The 16,346-nt window shown below is 39.0% G+C and overlaps 1 protein-coding gene across 21 annotated transcripts in view; it reads right to left on the bottom strand.

The window, feature by feature from the left end:
* GTDC1 (glycosyltransferase like domain containing 1) overlaps nucleotides 1–16,346 on the bottom strand; it is a 492,727-nt gene that overhangs the window by 451,045 nt on the left and 25,336 nt on the right. The window contains exon 1 of one of the 21 annotated variants that reach the window (XM_070046002.1): nucleotides 2,951–2,971. The exons of the other annotated variants lie outside the window; for them this stretch is intronic. The gene's annotated coding sequence lies outside the window, so the exon portion shown is untranslated. Of the gene's footprint in view, nucleotides 1–2,950; nucleotides 2,972–16,346 lie in introns of those variants that run through there. 21 annotated transcript variants of the gene reach the window in all.

Genomic DNA, 16,346 nt, shown 5'->3' with positions numbered 1-16,346 from the left:
ATAACTTTGTTTCCCAAATAAACTGTAGCAGCATAAAAAGTTGACAGCAATAGGAATTCAGTGTTTTCCCAGATGATAATAATGAGCTGCAAAGGTCAAGAAAACTCAAGACAGAACATACACAATGATGGAGTCACTGTTCTCTTTTATTTACAAACGGAGAAAGGAACTTATTTATTTAGTATCATTATGACAGACCCACCCATATATGGAAATAGTAGCTTGTGTAGTTAACTCAAAATATGGTCCAAAACCACATGTTCTGGACTACAAGGAAAATCCAGTCTCAAAAAGCAAAAACACCACTATTTAAAATTACATGCTAGCAAAATTAACAGCTTATAGAGTCCAGCCTTCTATTAAACAAAAGCCAGGACATGATTTTGGTTTTGTTTGTTTCAATTCAACTGACATCAGGACACTTAAAGTCTACCAAGATACCATATCAAAAATAAATAAAAACTGAAAAAGCAATTATAAAGAAAAAGAAACTGATATAGTGGAACTGACATAGTGGGGAAAAAATGGAAAATAATCTAAATGTCCATCAACAGCAAAAAAGATAAATGGTGTTATAATCATAAAACTGAATATAATATAGCTCTAAAATTCACTGAACTATAGCAGGGTATTATGGGCTGAATTGTACCTCCCCAAAATTCATATCTTGAAGCCCTAACCTCCAGGGCCTCAGAATGTGACTATATTTGGAGATAGGGCCTTTAAAGAGGTGATTAAATTAAAATGAGTCTAATAAGGTGGGCCCTAATCCAATATGACCAGTGTCCTTTTAAGAAGAGGGAATTTGTACACAAAGAAACACCAGAGATATACACCCACCCACCATGTGAGGACAGAGCATATAAGGTGGCCAGCAAGAAGGTGGTCACCTGCAAGCCGAGGAGACCTCAAAAGAAAGCAAATCTGCCAACACCTTGATCTTGAATTCCCAGCCTCCAGAACTGTGAGAAAATGAATTTCAGTTGTTTCTACCACCCAGCCTATGGTATTTTGTTATGTCGGCCCAGGAGAATACAAATGATCTCAAACTCAAATATTCATAAGAATCACCTGGAAGCCTTATTAGAACACAGACTGCCAGGCCCTACTCTCAGAATTTCTGTTCAGTAGGTCTGGAATGAGGCCTGAAACAGAGCTAGCCTCATGGATGCACAAACATGCTTACAAGGGCCCCACTCTTGGTGTAATGCTTTGACATTACCATCTCCAAGTGATTAATAGTTTGAACAAGGGTTCTAACATTTTCATTTTGCACTGGACTGCACAAATGTATCCAGTCCTGGCCTGAGAATTTTTATTTCCAACAAATTCCCAAGTGATGCTGAAGCTGCTGATCAGGTACCACATTCTGAGAGTCACTGAACCACAGCAACATCTATCAACCCAGTTAAGTCTAAAAACATAATATTGGGCAAAAAAGATCAAGCTACAGAAGAACAAGGATAGACGGCATTTATATAAGGTTTTTGTTATGGGTACGCATATATTAAAGTATGAAAACAAGCATGGCAATGTAAACACCAAACTGAGAATCCTTGCTAACTCTGAGGCCAGGGAAAAGAGAACGGAACTAGTGATCGGCACCCCAGAAAGCCTCAGCTCTGTCTACAAAGTTCTACTTCTCAAACAAAAATTGAAGTAAACATGGCAAAAAGGTTCAGTTTTGACACAGCTGAGAGAGTTACACTGTGTTACTCTTTATACCTTTTTGTACTTTTCTATAAATTTAAAACACTTGAAAATTTTTCAAAGAAAAAAGAACCTTAACTTTTACAGAATCTGAGTAATTTGGTGTCACCCACAATCTAGTAAAATATTCCATTCAAAATTTTTAAATTTGCCAGTTGGAAGAATAATTCTACTTATGAAAAAAAAACTCTTCACAAGAACCAAGATATAAAGTTATTTGAAGTCTGAGAATCATAATTTAAAAGAATAAATAGATATAAATCCACTTTAAATAAACAACACATCTAAAAAATAACTAACATACTATGTAAATTAAGAACACTAAAAATGAGAACTACTATCCCTTAGAAATAATAATAGCTGCAACATTCAGGTTAGTTTGACTCTAGTATGTCTTCTGCATGCAATGACAAATTTTAAGCTGTTTAGTGAAACACAAATAAAACATAATAGGTGGTGACATTTTACCAAACCTAGAGAAAATATGAAAAGGTTATATCTCTAACAAATAGAAAATCCATGCAAATTAAAATGAAAGGAATAAAAATAAATATTAGAAAGAAATTTTCAATCTAAAAAATATAGAATAAATACAAATTTCATAAATAATAACTTTTAACTATCAAATTAACCAATTTGTATAAAAAATGAATAATCAGTGCTATTTTGATTTTACTGGGAATATGAAATGGAAAAACTTTCCAGAAAGCAATTTAAAAACATAAATCAAGGGCCTTAAAAATATTCACTCCCTTTGATGCAATAATTTTCTTTCTAGGAATATATCCTATGGAAAAAATCAAAATTATGAAAACATTCATACACAGATATATTCATCATAATATTATGTACTATAGAAAAAATTACAAAAAACTAAATAAATCATGATACATGCATATGATAAATGAAATTTTAATGATTTGTGGGAATTGATTATGATATAAAATTAAATAAAAAGGAAGATTATAAAGTTACACATACAATGATCCTAACTATGGAAAACTATAAAATTTCAAGGAAAAAAAAAATGAAAGGAAATACACAATATGAAAGGAAATACACAATATTAACAGTCTGCCTCTGGATAACAGGATCATGGATGATTTGTTTCCTTAGCTTCTTTTCTATAACATATATGTATTATTTTCACATTTAAAAAAATAAAAACTAAAAAATATTAGCACTTTTCACTAAATATAAAACATTTCAATCTAAGGTATTAGAGCATTTAATAAAGTACCTTAACTAAGTGTTAGTTTAATAAATCTTTGAGGGCTTCCCTGGTGGCGCAGTGGTTGAGAGTCCGCCTGCCGATGCCCGGGACACGGGTTCGTGCCCCGGTCCGGGAAGATCCCACATGCCGCAGAGCGGCTGGGCCCGTGAGCCATGGCCGCTGGGCCTGCGCGTCCGGAGCCTGTGCTCTGCAACGGAGAGGCCACAACAGTGAGAGGCCCGTGTACCGCAAAAAAAAAAAAAAAAAAAAGAATAAATCTTTGAAACATTCATTCCAGTAAAAAGCTGATTATATCTGAGAAGATATAATATACTTTTCAAACTACAGACATTCTTTAAGAAGTTCTTCATAGTTTTTCTTCTATTCTAATTCCTTTCAGTCAAAGGCACCTACGGTTCTTCTAGCATCAAAGTATCTATTACATATCTTAAATTGGTTTCCTAATCTATCATTTTAGAATACAATCAATGTAACATTCTAAATCACACATTTTCATCAACCTGCCTAAGGATAATGGCTGAGACCCCAATACCTCCCAGTCTCTGGGCTGTCCCTGTACCTATAATATCTCTATTTTACAAACCAGCTCTATAAGGAAAGTATCATTACCTTGACTTTGTAGATGTATGAACTCAGAGAGGCTAAGCAATTGTCCCAACATCACACAGCTAGAAAGTAGCAGAACTGGGACTTAAACCCTGGTCATTCAACTGCAGTACATCACAGCACCTTTCAATAAAGCTGTCATAACATAAAATCCTGGTTTGTTTGGTTTTTGTTGTTGTTGTTGCAATTTTAACCCTGCCTCCTATGGACAAACAAGGACAGCGTTCCAGAAAAAGATACAATTACAAAAAATGTAATTAAAGGAGATAGTTATTAATCATAGAAAAGGATTTCAATCTGTATCCTTATCACCTACTTTGTACATTTACCTGCTGAACACTGACCTCACACACCTGAATCACTCAGCCAGAGATAAGAGAATACAGGTAACCAGGTAGAGCTGTGACAGGCTATATTTTCCAAAAACAGCCACAGCAATATTTCCAGTCCCACATGCCCTTTCAGGCACTTGCCACTCCCTCACCCAAAGGCAGGAACAATTTCCCCTTCAGCTTATGTTGAGCTTTGTATCAAGGAACAAAATGCCTGAGAGGTAATACTGTGTGATTTCTAAAGGTAACCTATAAAAGGCAATACAGTTGTCCCTCCATATCCGCAGCTTCCACATTCTCAGATTCTACCAACCACAGATCAAAAACATTCGGGGAAAAAAAAAAGAAATTCCAGAAAATTGTGAAAAGCAAAACTTGAATTTGCCACACACGGGGCAACTATTAACATGGTATTTACATTGTAGTTACAACCATTTACATAACATTTACCTTGTATTAATTATAATTGTGTAATTATAATTGATAATTATAAGTAATCTAGAGATGATTTAAAGTATATAGGAGGATGAAAATACTACACCATTTTAAATATAGGATTGATCATCCCCCGATTGTGGTATCCTGGGGAGATACCAAGGACAACTGTATAGGTTCTTTCTCTCTCTCTCACTCTGGCTCTAACTCGCTCTCTTCTCCCTCCCTCCCATTTTCCTCTCCCGCTCTATTTTCTCTCCCTCGTCCCCCTCTTCCCTCCCTCTCACCCTTCCAACCTAGTCACCATACTGTAAGGAAGCCCAGGTGACATGCAAAGGCTACAAATAGGTGCTCTAACCCAGATTCCCAGTTGTAATCTCAGCTGACAGCCAGCATCGCCCAGCAGACATGTTCCTGAACAAACCTTCACATGATTCTGGCCCTCCCCTTTGAGCCACACAGCTGACACAAAGTGTAGCAAAGACAAACTATGCCAAATGGACCATTCCAAATCACAGACTCCTGAGCAAAATAAATGTTTTTAAGCCACTAAGTTTTACAGTGGTTTGTCAAGTAGTAAGGGTCACCAAAACAGATATTTGGGGCTGTATTCATAGCAAGTTAAAGAGTTTTGTGATCATTCCATTCAAACTTGTATGATAACTTTCTGCAATTATCCTCTTTAAAGTAGCTAAACCATAGTCAGCCCATATAGCTCCTTTGACTTCGATCGGTCTTTGGAAACCTGAACCTTCAGGGCTGCTTGATTCTCCTTTTAGAGTCAAACTGTATACCTTGGGCTTCCCTGGTGGCGCAGTGGTTGAGAGTCCGCCTGCCGATGCAGGGGACACGGGTTCGTGCCCCGGTCCGGGAAGATCCCACGTGCCACGGAGCGGCTAGGCCCGTGAGCCATGGCTGCTGAGCCTGGGCGTATGGAGCCTGTGCTCCGCAACGGGAGAGGCCACAACAGTGAGAGGCCCGCGTACCGCAAAAATACAAAAAAAAAAAAAACAAAAAAAAACAAAACTGTATACCTTGTTGAAATAAAGTTTCACTTTAAAGGTTGGTGTGAGGTGTCACATCCTTTCAGGGTGCAGTTCTAAGCAAGGATGCCAAGAAACTCCCCTCTAGAAGACAGTCGTGGCACCCGTGTTTTAGTTGATACCACAAAAGACACTTGTAGAAAGTTATCATTAATTACCAATGATCTCTAGAGTACAGTAGTTCCACAAAATATTTTTAAGCATAGAGAATGCAGAGTAAAACAGTGCAGAGTGAAATAAGACAGATTTGAGTAAAAAGGGAAAAAAGAATGATAAAACATTGCACTTCTTATGCAGACACTCTGTACTCTGCAGATTTGTCTACCAATTTAGGCCAGTGTACTGTTTATTGACTGCCTTGACTTTTCATTTTTTTATATAGCTTCAAATGCAATTTCTAATCAAATGAGCTGAAATAAGTTAAAAACTTCTCCTTTTTCATATAAATATAATTTTACCAGCTACAAAACATTTCAGTGATGAGGTGTGCATGAAGCCAACTAAATGTAAATAGAACAGAAACCTTGAAATCAGTTTACTTCATAGCTTTTAGGAAGGAATTTTAGAATGGTAGTGGCAAGTATCACATTAAAAATTTAACCAAAGTTAGTTATTTGTAGAGATAAATGATCAAATAATATGATCATAACATGTTCCTTGATGATAAAATACATCAGGTTGGTAATCAAATATAAAATCCATGAAGATGAGCCCCCCCCAAAAAAGCTTTTGTTTTAGGCATAGTTTTCACTAGCACAAGACCTTTTTTTTTTTTTAAGACCCTTTTGATAGTATAATGAAGACCAAACCTTTTTCTCCTGTTAAACCTAGGTCTCTCACAGCTCTAACCTTCCAATAAAATCTTATTGCAGCTCACACGGTATAGGAAATACTAACACCACTGGAAAAGTAAAATTCTTCTGTTCTTCTTCATTAACTTTTGAGGGTGTGGTTTATGTTCATCAGATTGTTAACGAACCATTGACTGAAACCGTCCCCCGTGGCCAGGCACGATGATCACCACCTGCATGAGTTGTCTTGCAACAGGAGGTCCCAACACGGAACATGGTGCTGCAGCCGAAATGTAACCAGGAGGATTCAGGAGGGGCCAAGAGGAGGGAAGAGACGCCAGTCCTTATGTCCTGCCAACCTCCCAGAAAACTTTCCACTGGAATCCATCTTGGCTGAGAAATGCACACACCACCAAGAAGGACCCTGAGTCAGACCAAATATGGGCCCAGCAAGATGATTGGCCAGAGACAACCCAGAAACTAACCCCATTACCATAAAACCTGAGACTGCGAGCCATGTGGCAGAGCAGTTCTCCTGCTGCTCCTCACTCAGGCACCCCTTCCCCATAAAGTCTTTTGCTTTGTCAGCCCATGTGCTTCCTCGGACAATTCATTTCCGAGTATTAGACAAGAGCCACTCTTGGGCTCTGGAAGGGCTCCTCCTTCCTGCAAAAACATGAGTTGCTAAAATATATGTCATATATAACGGATACAGGGTTCATTGCCAAAACAATTTATATCCAATCCTTTGATGGAAATAATATTCTTCAAATACCTAAACTTCAGATTGAAAAGAAAGAAAATGAATCCAAAAGTTTATCTGTTATCCCTCCTTCTTTTGAGGGGGGAAAAACACTGTACAAAAGAAATTACAATCTATAAACCTACAAAACTATAGAGAACAGTGAAAAACAAGGTGAAGGTTTACAAATATTTATGCTTTTTGAAATCAAATGTTAAGATGAATTTATCCCTTGTAGTCCATATCTGTTGTGTAAAACACTAAGGAATCTAATAAGTTTTAAGGGTTGGTTTGATATAATGTGAACTAAACAGTTGAAAATACTCAAAACTTTAAAGCACACTGGTTACTGGAGCAGGTTTTCAAGACTGATTGGGTAAACTAACCTATACAAACCTAAAAATAGGAAGCGACAAGTGAAAGTTTGTTAAGAATTTGCAACAATTCCTACTACAGAGAAGGTTTTCATTAAAAAAGAAATGATCCATGGCCTGCAGACCTCTTTTGTTTTAATCTCAATGAGAATACCCTTGGAATTGGCTATAGATCCTACCATGCCCTATGGTGTATTCCTGGATATTCCAATGCTCCTTTAAGAATCTGAGTTAGGGCTTCCCTGGTGGAGCAGTGGTTAAGAATCCGCCTGCCAATGCAGGAGACACGGGTTCGATCCCTGGTCTGGGAAGATCCCACATGCCGCAGAGCGACTAAGCCCGTGTGCCACAACTACTAAGCCTGCGCTCTACAACCCAGGACCCACAACTACTGAAGCCCTTGCGCCTCGAGCCCATGCTCCGCAACAAGAGAAGCCACTGCAATGAGAAGCCCGCGCACCACAACGAAGAGCAGCCCCCACTCACCGCAACTAGAGAAAGCCCGCGCTCAGCAACAAAGACCCAACTCAGCCAAAAATACATAAATAAATAGATAGATTAAAAAAAAAAAATCTGAGTTCGTGAAATCTACTTTAGACCCTAAGACTTGGGAAGAGATCATCTGATTTATACATAACAATATCTCAAGCCCCTGGTAGAGCACATACATTCAAAATATATTTGTTGAATGAATTAGAAGGAGGGATACAGGTAAGGAAAGAACAAAAGAGGAAGGAACAGAGGGAACAGATGCCCTGCTACAAACATGAATAACAAAAGGTTCAAACTGTACAAGAAAATGTAATTGTTTCCCAAGAAAAAAATTCCCAATAAAAATGTACGCTTAGATTCTTGCTAAAAATCCTTGCTTTGGAAATTCTTGCTGTTTTACCCTTTGACCATAGCAGTTGTTCCAAAATCTTTTCCTCTTTTTGAAAGTTCTCAACACCACTTCTGCCTATTCACTCTTAGTAGATGACCACTCTTTTCCTTCAATAAACTTTCTAAGTCATTTAACATGAGTAACTAAACTCTTCCTACAAATTATAAGTAGGCACTCAGCCTGGAACAGGAGGGAAGGGGGCAGGGCACAACCTTTACAAGAATGACACAGCCATAGGACATGACAAAAACTGATTAGAACCAACTAGATCCAAGCGAGGGAAAGATTCAACTTCCAGTGGACCTTGAGCCTCATATGCGCTCACTGTAATACACTACCATGCTAAGTGACAACCCCCCCACACCCGACCAGCACCATGACAGTTCTGAGGCCAACCATAAAAGGTCAAAGAGTGGGCAGTGGCCCAATTCCTAGAAATCCCTGCCCCCTCCCCAGAAATAGTTGGAATAGTCCTCCCACTCATTAGCCCTATGAAATGACCCAGCCCATAAAAACTAACCACCACATTCTGGGGGACCTCTTGCCTTCTGAGATGACCCACACTCTCTGTGGAGTATGCTTCTCTCTAAATAAATCCACTTCTTACCTATCACTTTGTCTCTCACTAAATTCTTTCGGCGATGAGACATCAAGAACCTGAGCTTCATTAAGTCCTGAGACCAGGTGTGTGATTTCAATTAGAAGACCGTGGGCTCAAGTCCCAATCTGGGTTTAGGCTGGGTTCCAGTCCTGGCACGTGGGTTCAAGTCCTATCTGAGTTGCACAGTGTCAATCCCACATATTTTATTTCCCTGCCAACTCATAAAGAAAAAAAATCATTTTTCTCTCAAAGTTTAGCCCACATACCTGTGTTAAACATGCCCACTATCGTTTAATTAAGACCATGAACCACCAATCACTCCCTCTCTAAAAGCTTCAATCCCTTTCTTAACCACCTATGCCTTTGTAGCTTTTGACAAATTAATCCATTTGCCTCAATCATTAAAATCCTTTGCCTTAATCCTTTACCATTTCAACTCTGTCCACTAAATTCTTCACCAGAGTCTATTTCACTGTCTCCACATCAGTGAAGACATATAGTTGTGTATCTTCAAACTCACTCTTCAATCCTTTATTTGGTTTCTAATCATACTACTCTGCCAAAGTTGCCCTCAAGAGCCTCCAGTGGTCACCAAACACCAAATGAGCTTCACTTGGTCCTCATGTAATTGAACAAAGTTTGTGTGCCAAGGCACAGTGAGGCCAAATAAACTTGAAGTCGGAGTTTGGAGCAGAGAAAGGTTTACTGCAGGACCAAGCAAGGAGAATGGGTGGCTCATGCTCAGAAACCCCGAACTCCCTGATGGTTCTGGGGGAAAAGGTTTTATAGGCAAAATTTAGGGTGAGCGCTGCAGACTGATTGGTTGGTGGTGAGGTAGCAGGGCAGTGCTCCAGGAACCTTGTGCTCAGCCTGAAGTTGCCATCCTCCACCTGGGTGGGGCTTTAGTTTTGCATAAGAACTTCAGATAAGATATTATGTATATTCCTTGAAGGAGGAACCAGGCAGCCCCAAGTCTGCACTACTGTTTCTTATATGCTCCTCCCTTGCCTCTGCATCCCCTCCCTTCCCTCTGCATCCCCTCCCTTCCCTCTGCATCCCCTCCCTTCCCTGATTAGCAACTGTTTGAACCTGCCCTTTGGAACTCAGGGAAGGTCATGGAGGCTAAATGAAGCCAATTTTCTACAAACAAGAAACAGGGGACAGGGAAAGGACTTGTACCTGGGAGCCCCACAAGGTCCTGGTCTACTTCACTCATGTACCTTCAAGTCTACATAGTATTTAACGTAGTTCATTACCCCATCTTTGAAACTTTCTTGTTTTGACTTCCATAATAGTATACTCTTCTGGCTCTCTGTTTTCTTTCCAGGCTTCCCTGTACCTCCTAAATGTGAAACTGGAGGGAAGGGGGCAGGGCACAACCTTTGAAGAATGACAAAGCCCCAGGACATGACATAAACTGATTAGAACCAAATGGGTCCAAAATATTGGACAAGTCGACTTCCACTAGACCTTGAGCCTCAGTACAGTTCATTGTAACACATCAGCAAGCTAAATGACACACCCACAGGCGCCATGAGAGTTCCAAGGCCAGCCATAAGAATCAAAAAGTGGGCGGTGGCCCAATTCCTGGAAATCCTCACCCCTTCCCCCCCCACCCTGAAATAGTTGGAATAATCCTCCCACTCATTAGCCTATGAAATTACTCACCCCTATAAAAACTGACAACCCCAGACTTCCCTGGTGGCACAGTGGCTAAGAATCCGCCTGCCAATGCAGGGGACACAGGTTCAAGCCCTGGTCCGGGAAGATCCCACATGCCGCGGAGCAACTAAGCCCATGCGCCACAACTATTGAGCCTGTGCTCTAGAGCTCGCAAGCCACAACTACTGAAGCCTGCATGCCACAACTACTGAAGCCCACATGCCACAACTACTGAAGCCCACGCACCTAGAGCCTGTGCTCCACAACAAGAGAGGCCACCAGAATGAGAATCCCGTGTGCCGCAACGAAGAATAGCCCCTGCTCGCCGCAACTAGAGAAAGCCTGCGTGCAGCATGAAGACCCAACACGGCTAAAGATAAATAAATAAATTTTTTTTTAAAACTGACAACCCCATACCTGGGGCCACTCTTGCCTTCTGAGATGGCCCACACTCTGTCTGTGGAGTGTTTTTCTCTCTAAATAAATCCACTTCTTACCTATCATTTTGTCCCTCACTTGAATTCTTGAGACATCAAGAACCTGAGCTTCATTAAGTTCTGAAACCAAGTGTGTGATCTCACTTGGGTTTTGGCGGGGTTCCAGTCCCAGCACGTGGATTCAAGTCCCAATCTGAGGTGCACGGTTGCAAATGCATGCATTCTTAATTAGCCAGACTTGACAATTCTGCCTCCTTAATCTCATATACAAACTCTCTTTTTCATTCCTATTGTATTACCACTTGTCTGAAACACTAAAATAGACTCCCAATTGGGCACCATGCCTCTCCAGTATTACTCCCTCATCCAAGAAACCAACTGCTTTGGTAACATTCCTGAAGTTTAGCCTGCCTCATTCTTCCACTTAAAAGACAGAAAACACACAGGTTCAAAAAAACATTTGGTTTGAATCCTAGCTCTGACAATTATTTGTCATGAGACCTTGGGTAAGTCACTGAACTCTTCTGGTCCTCAGTTTTTCTTTTCTTTAAAATAAACATTGTAATATCTATTAAACAAGGGTTGTTATAAATAAATCAGAAGACCTGTTCAGATCTGACACATAAGAGGTGTTCTATAATCTTCAAGGGCTGTCCAATGCCTAACAAGTAAGATCTATATATGGTTACACAGTTAAACCCAATTATTCTAGTCCAATAGCCAATTGCTCCCTGTCTGCTCCCTATGTAGGACCATAAGACACCCTTCAATGATACACTCTGTACCTTTTGCCTGTTATGTGATCAGCCTGAAATATCCTTTCCCCAAATCTCCCCCTGCCAATTTTCTACCAGTTAAAGTCCAGCTCAAGTATCACACCTTTTAAGAAATGCCTAACATGAAATCTTTTTTTCTCTGAATTTTATTTGTACCTCTCTTACACTATGTATTCCATTGAAGTTATTTATACACTAGCCTTTCTTTCTTATTAGAATATAAACTCTCTGAGGGCCAGAATTATATATTTTAACCACTGCATTGTTCAGTACCCTATTCTACAAACAGAAGCATTAAAAGAAGTGACACTTAGAATTGTGAAATTGATTTTCAGTACTATTTATAAAATTTATCCCAAATAATTTACATAGCCACCTATCTTGTCTATATGCTCACTATGAAAATCAAAGTAAAATGTTCAATAAACTGGGGCATGTCTAAAGGGAGATATGATTTATTTGATTATGTAATTGAACACAAAGAAGAAATAAGACTTTTGTAAGTCTGTTTTATGGAGAATAATATGATTTTAATAAGTTACATCCAATCAATTCAAAAGGATAAACCTTGTCAGTTTATTTTATTTTTAAAGATAATTTACACAAATTATCAAATAATTTCATTTTAGAAACACTCAAACATAACAAATGACCATATGCATGAACAAAATGCAGCATAAAGCCGTGTCAATGAAATTGCCAAGGTATTTTACAAAAAGTAATCTGAGTTGACCATTTTTGCTAGAATATATATGTAATTCCTGAATACTAAGCAAAGAAATAAACAAGCAAATCATACATAAGAAGAGTGATCAAATAGTCAACTACAATATTCAAGCACCAAGTGACATTAAGAATGAATAAAAAAGACTACATTACAGCTTTTTTTTTTTGCAGTACACGGGCCTCTCACTGTTGTGGCCTCTCCCGTTGCGGAGCACAGGCTCCGGACGTGCAGGCTCAGCGGCCAAGGCTCATGGGCCCAGCCGCTCCGTGGCATGTGGGATCTTCCCGGACCGGGGCACGAACCGTGTCCCCTGCATCGGCAGGAGGACTTTCAACCACTGCGCCACCAGGGAAGCCCTACATTACAGCTTTTTTGTCACACATCTATTCCAGAACCTATAGAACCTAAACCATAGAGATGCCTATAGTATACAGAGTGTGCAAGCAAGTACAACGTGAAAAAACAGAAGCAAAGATTAGAGAGAATGGGAAGCACATGCTTCCAATTGTCTAGTATATACAGTAAATAGTACCTGCTTCCTTGGATAGAAAAGCTCTAAGAGGAAATTACACCACTGCACTAGTGTGTGTGCAAGTATATGCTTATGCTCTCACATAGTTGTACCAAAAGACATTACTTGGGTTGCAAAATTCAAGCAAGAGCAAATCTGGGTAAGTATCAAGATAAACATTAATGATGCACCCTTGGTAAGGTTCAACAAAGAAGAATAGATCTGAGCACAACTCTTAACACTCTTCAGTCTTCCTGTGTTCACACAACTTGCTTTTCAAACTGGACTAAGCGAGGACCCTAACTAACACTGTCTGGGGAAGGAAGCAGTATTTTTACTTTGGATATGATATCATCTCTCCAGTTGTTGAATCCCTGGCCTCTGGGTAAAACGACTAAACCAATTATTTCATAATTTAAGATACATAATCTATAACTATCTACATAACTGATTTCTCGGCTGTAAGAAGAGTACAAATACTTATTTTCCTATCTATTTGCAATAATAAACATTACTTGCAGTTGACTAAACATCTGTCTCTGAGTCTCTTGGTTTTTCAACCCTCATGAGGGTTTAAGTTGACCATTAAGAAATCCTTAACTACTACCAAATCCAATTCCTTTATAAGGGACTATGTAATGGCCCTATTTTATCACAGACCTCTGAGGTCTGATGAAAACTAAGGGCCCTCTCCACAGAAATACCTACTTAAGTACATATAGACAAGATTTTACATTCCACTGGGGGCGGTATCTTAGACTTTCCTAATGTCTGGTGAACTTTGACTTAACTTGCTCACTTTCTCCAAGACTCCCTTGGAAGTGTTTCCAGAGCCTAAATTTGTATACTAATCTCCATCCCAACACCCCTCCAGTTCTACTACCTATCATCAAGATAAAGCTCCTTTCCTGTACTTTTTCTTCATAATCCTATAATTCTCTTGCAAATTAGATGACTGTATGCATCATGCTGTACTATTTTAACTGATTTTATTTTCTTCTCCATTGGAATGTGAGCTTCTTAAGGCCAGAAACCGTGTCAGGTCCTATTCTATAGCTCCAACAACTAGTACCACACCATGTACAAAGAAAATACTCATTCCAATGTCTTTCAAATAAAGCCATGAGTTGATAATTGCTGAAGACGGGCAATGGGTACATGCAGAATAAGGCAGGAAGGGTGCTTCATTCTACTAGTCTGTCTCATTTTGTATATATTCCAAGTTTTTCAAATATTAAGGGGAAAAGTCTAGAAAAAAAGAGGCTTGTAGCTATACATCAGTAGCCTCCACATACATGAATGCATCTAAAAACAAACTGAGACTTGTTCATTTTGCCTCAGAGAACTAGAATCAATGAGTAGAAAACAAAATTCTGGCTTCACAAAAGTAAGAACTCTAATAATTAAAGGTGTCTAAAAATGAAGCTGCCACTGGGCTAGGTACAGGCATACCTCGGAGATACTGCAGTTTCAGTTCCAGACCATCACAATAAAGCGAACATGGCAATAAACTGAGTCAAACAAATTTTTTGGTTTCCCAGAGCATATAAAAGTTATGTTTACACTGTAGTCTACTGTATGCAATAGCATTATGTCTAAAAAGACAATGTACATACCTTAATTTAAAAATACTTTGCTAAAAAGTACTAAACATCATCTGACACCAGAGGGTTGCCACAAACCTTCAATTTGTAAAAAAAGCACAGTGTCTACGAAGCACAATAAAGAGAAGTGCAACAAAACAAGGTATACCTGTATATTCAAGCAGGAGTTGGCCATTCAGAATGGATTACTATTTAGGGGGAAAATGGGGAAAATGAATTCTAAGGGAACTTCAAATCTGTGAGTATCTGAAAACAGTTTATTATTTTAAAACAGACACACAGAAGTCAATATAAAGGTAACTGTTGATTTCATAAAACATCTACAAAGAATGAAGTCCTTTCTCAAAACCAATTTCCTCGCAAGCCTCATTTTGCAGGCGTGGACTCTCTGGACATCAGCTTCCCCAGCCTTCTGTCAGGTCCTTAACGTGCCCTGCAGCCTCCACTGCACATGCTGCTCCTACTGGAACACTCTTCAGATAGCAGCTAACGCACACTTCCTCAGGGAAGCCCTTCCTACCTGACCAGATCATGCTCTCTGACAACTACCATTCTTTTCTAGAAAGCAGAGACACCGTGTTTTTGCTCACCATTGTATCCCCAGGGCCTGTCACAGAGCCTGGCATGTTGTAAGTGCTCAATAAATATTTGTTGAATGGATGAATGAATACAACATTCCCTATGACCCTAGCATTTTCATAAATTATGATCTAAACTGAATACAAGTCAACTTGCCAAAATATAACCAAGCTATTTCTTTATCACAAGTGATTAAACTACCTCCCTAGAGGCTAAGGACAATAAGAAAATAGTTAGCTAGCTCCCAAGGCAATCTTTTTATACTTGTTTTATTATGAAAATATAACACATTTTCAATAACTTTTAGCTTCACAATAAACACAAAAAATTTATTTCCCAGAACTCTAAGATTTTGACAAGCCAAATGATTCTCAAGTCAAACTGTGGGTTATTAAGCTGAAAGAATATACTGTATGAATGTGAAGTTTAATGAGGACATTTAGGTAATGAAGAAGCAGTGAGAGCTTCAGGACAGAGGGACAACCATCAGGGCATATATTTTCAAATGTGTGTTTATAAGAATTATATGAAAATGCCCAGCACAGGAATACTTTCTGTTGCTAAAAAACACTGAACACTGATGACTAAATTGTCTCTTACAAAGGTCAACAACAATCGTCTCATTTATCAGTGCAATTCCTTTAATTATTCATTCTTAAAACCTTTACATAATATACTAAGCAAAAAGGAAGACATAAATTGTGTTTAACACTCAGAAATCACTAATAGGGCTTCCCTGGTGTCACAGTGGTTGAGAGTCTGCCTGCCGATGCAGGGGGAAGATCCCACATGTCGCGGAGTGGCTGGGCCCGTGAGCCATGGCCGCTGAGCCTGTGAGTGCGGAGCCTGTGCTCCACAACGGGAGAGGCCACAACAGTGAGAGGCCCGTGTACCGCAAAAAAAAAAAAAGAAAGAAGTCACTAATATATCTAATGTATACAGAGACAGAGTGGTATTTTATTGACTTCCATCAAAACTGTTTTTTAGGATAAAGTTACAAGATCCTACCTTTAGTATTAAGATTGTGAGAACAAAATTTATTAAATTATTAAAAGTATAAAAAAATTCTATCCACACCAAAACTATCACTATGGCTAATACACAAAATATTTGAAACTCTAAATAAATTCTAACAAAGCTAAACACTAGGTTTTAGGACTATTTTATTTTTAGTTGGGAGAAATTACCCACTGCCATCTTATTCAGAATTGTGTATTACCTGATAAATTTGAGTTAGAGCCAGCACTGCAATATGTTGAAATCCCTTAGACTCAACCCTGCTTCTTATAACCTTTAGCT

The sequence above is a fragment of the Globicephala melas genome, chromosome 7 (genome assembly GCF_963455315.2).
Source record: "Globicephala melas chromosome 7, mGloMel1.2, whole genome shotgun sequence".
Classification (NCBI taxonomy): Eukaryota; Metazoa; Chordata; class Mammalia; order Artiodactyla; family Delphinidae; genus Globicephala; species Globicephala melas.
Note: the sequence above shows the minus strand (reverse complement) of the source record. Positions and strands in the feature narration are given on the sequence as shown.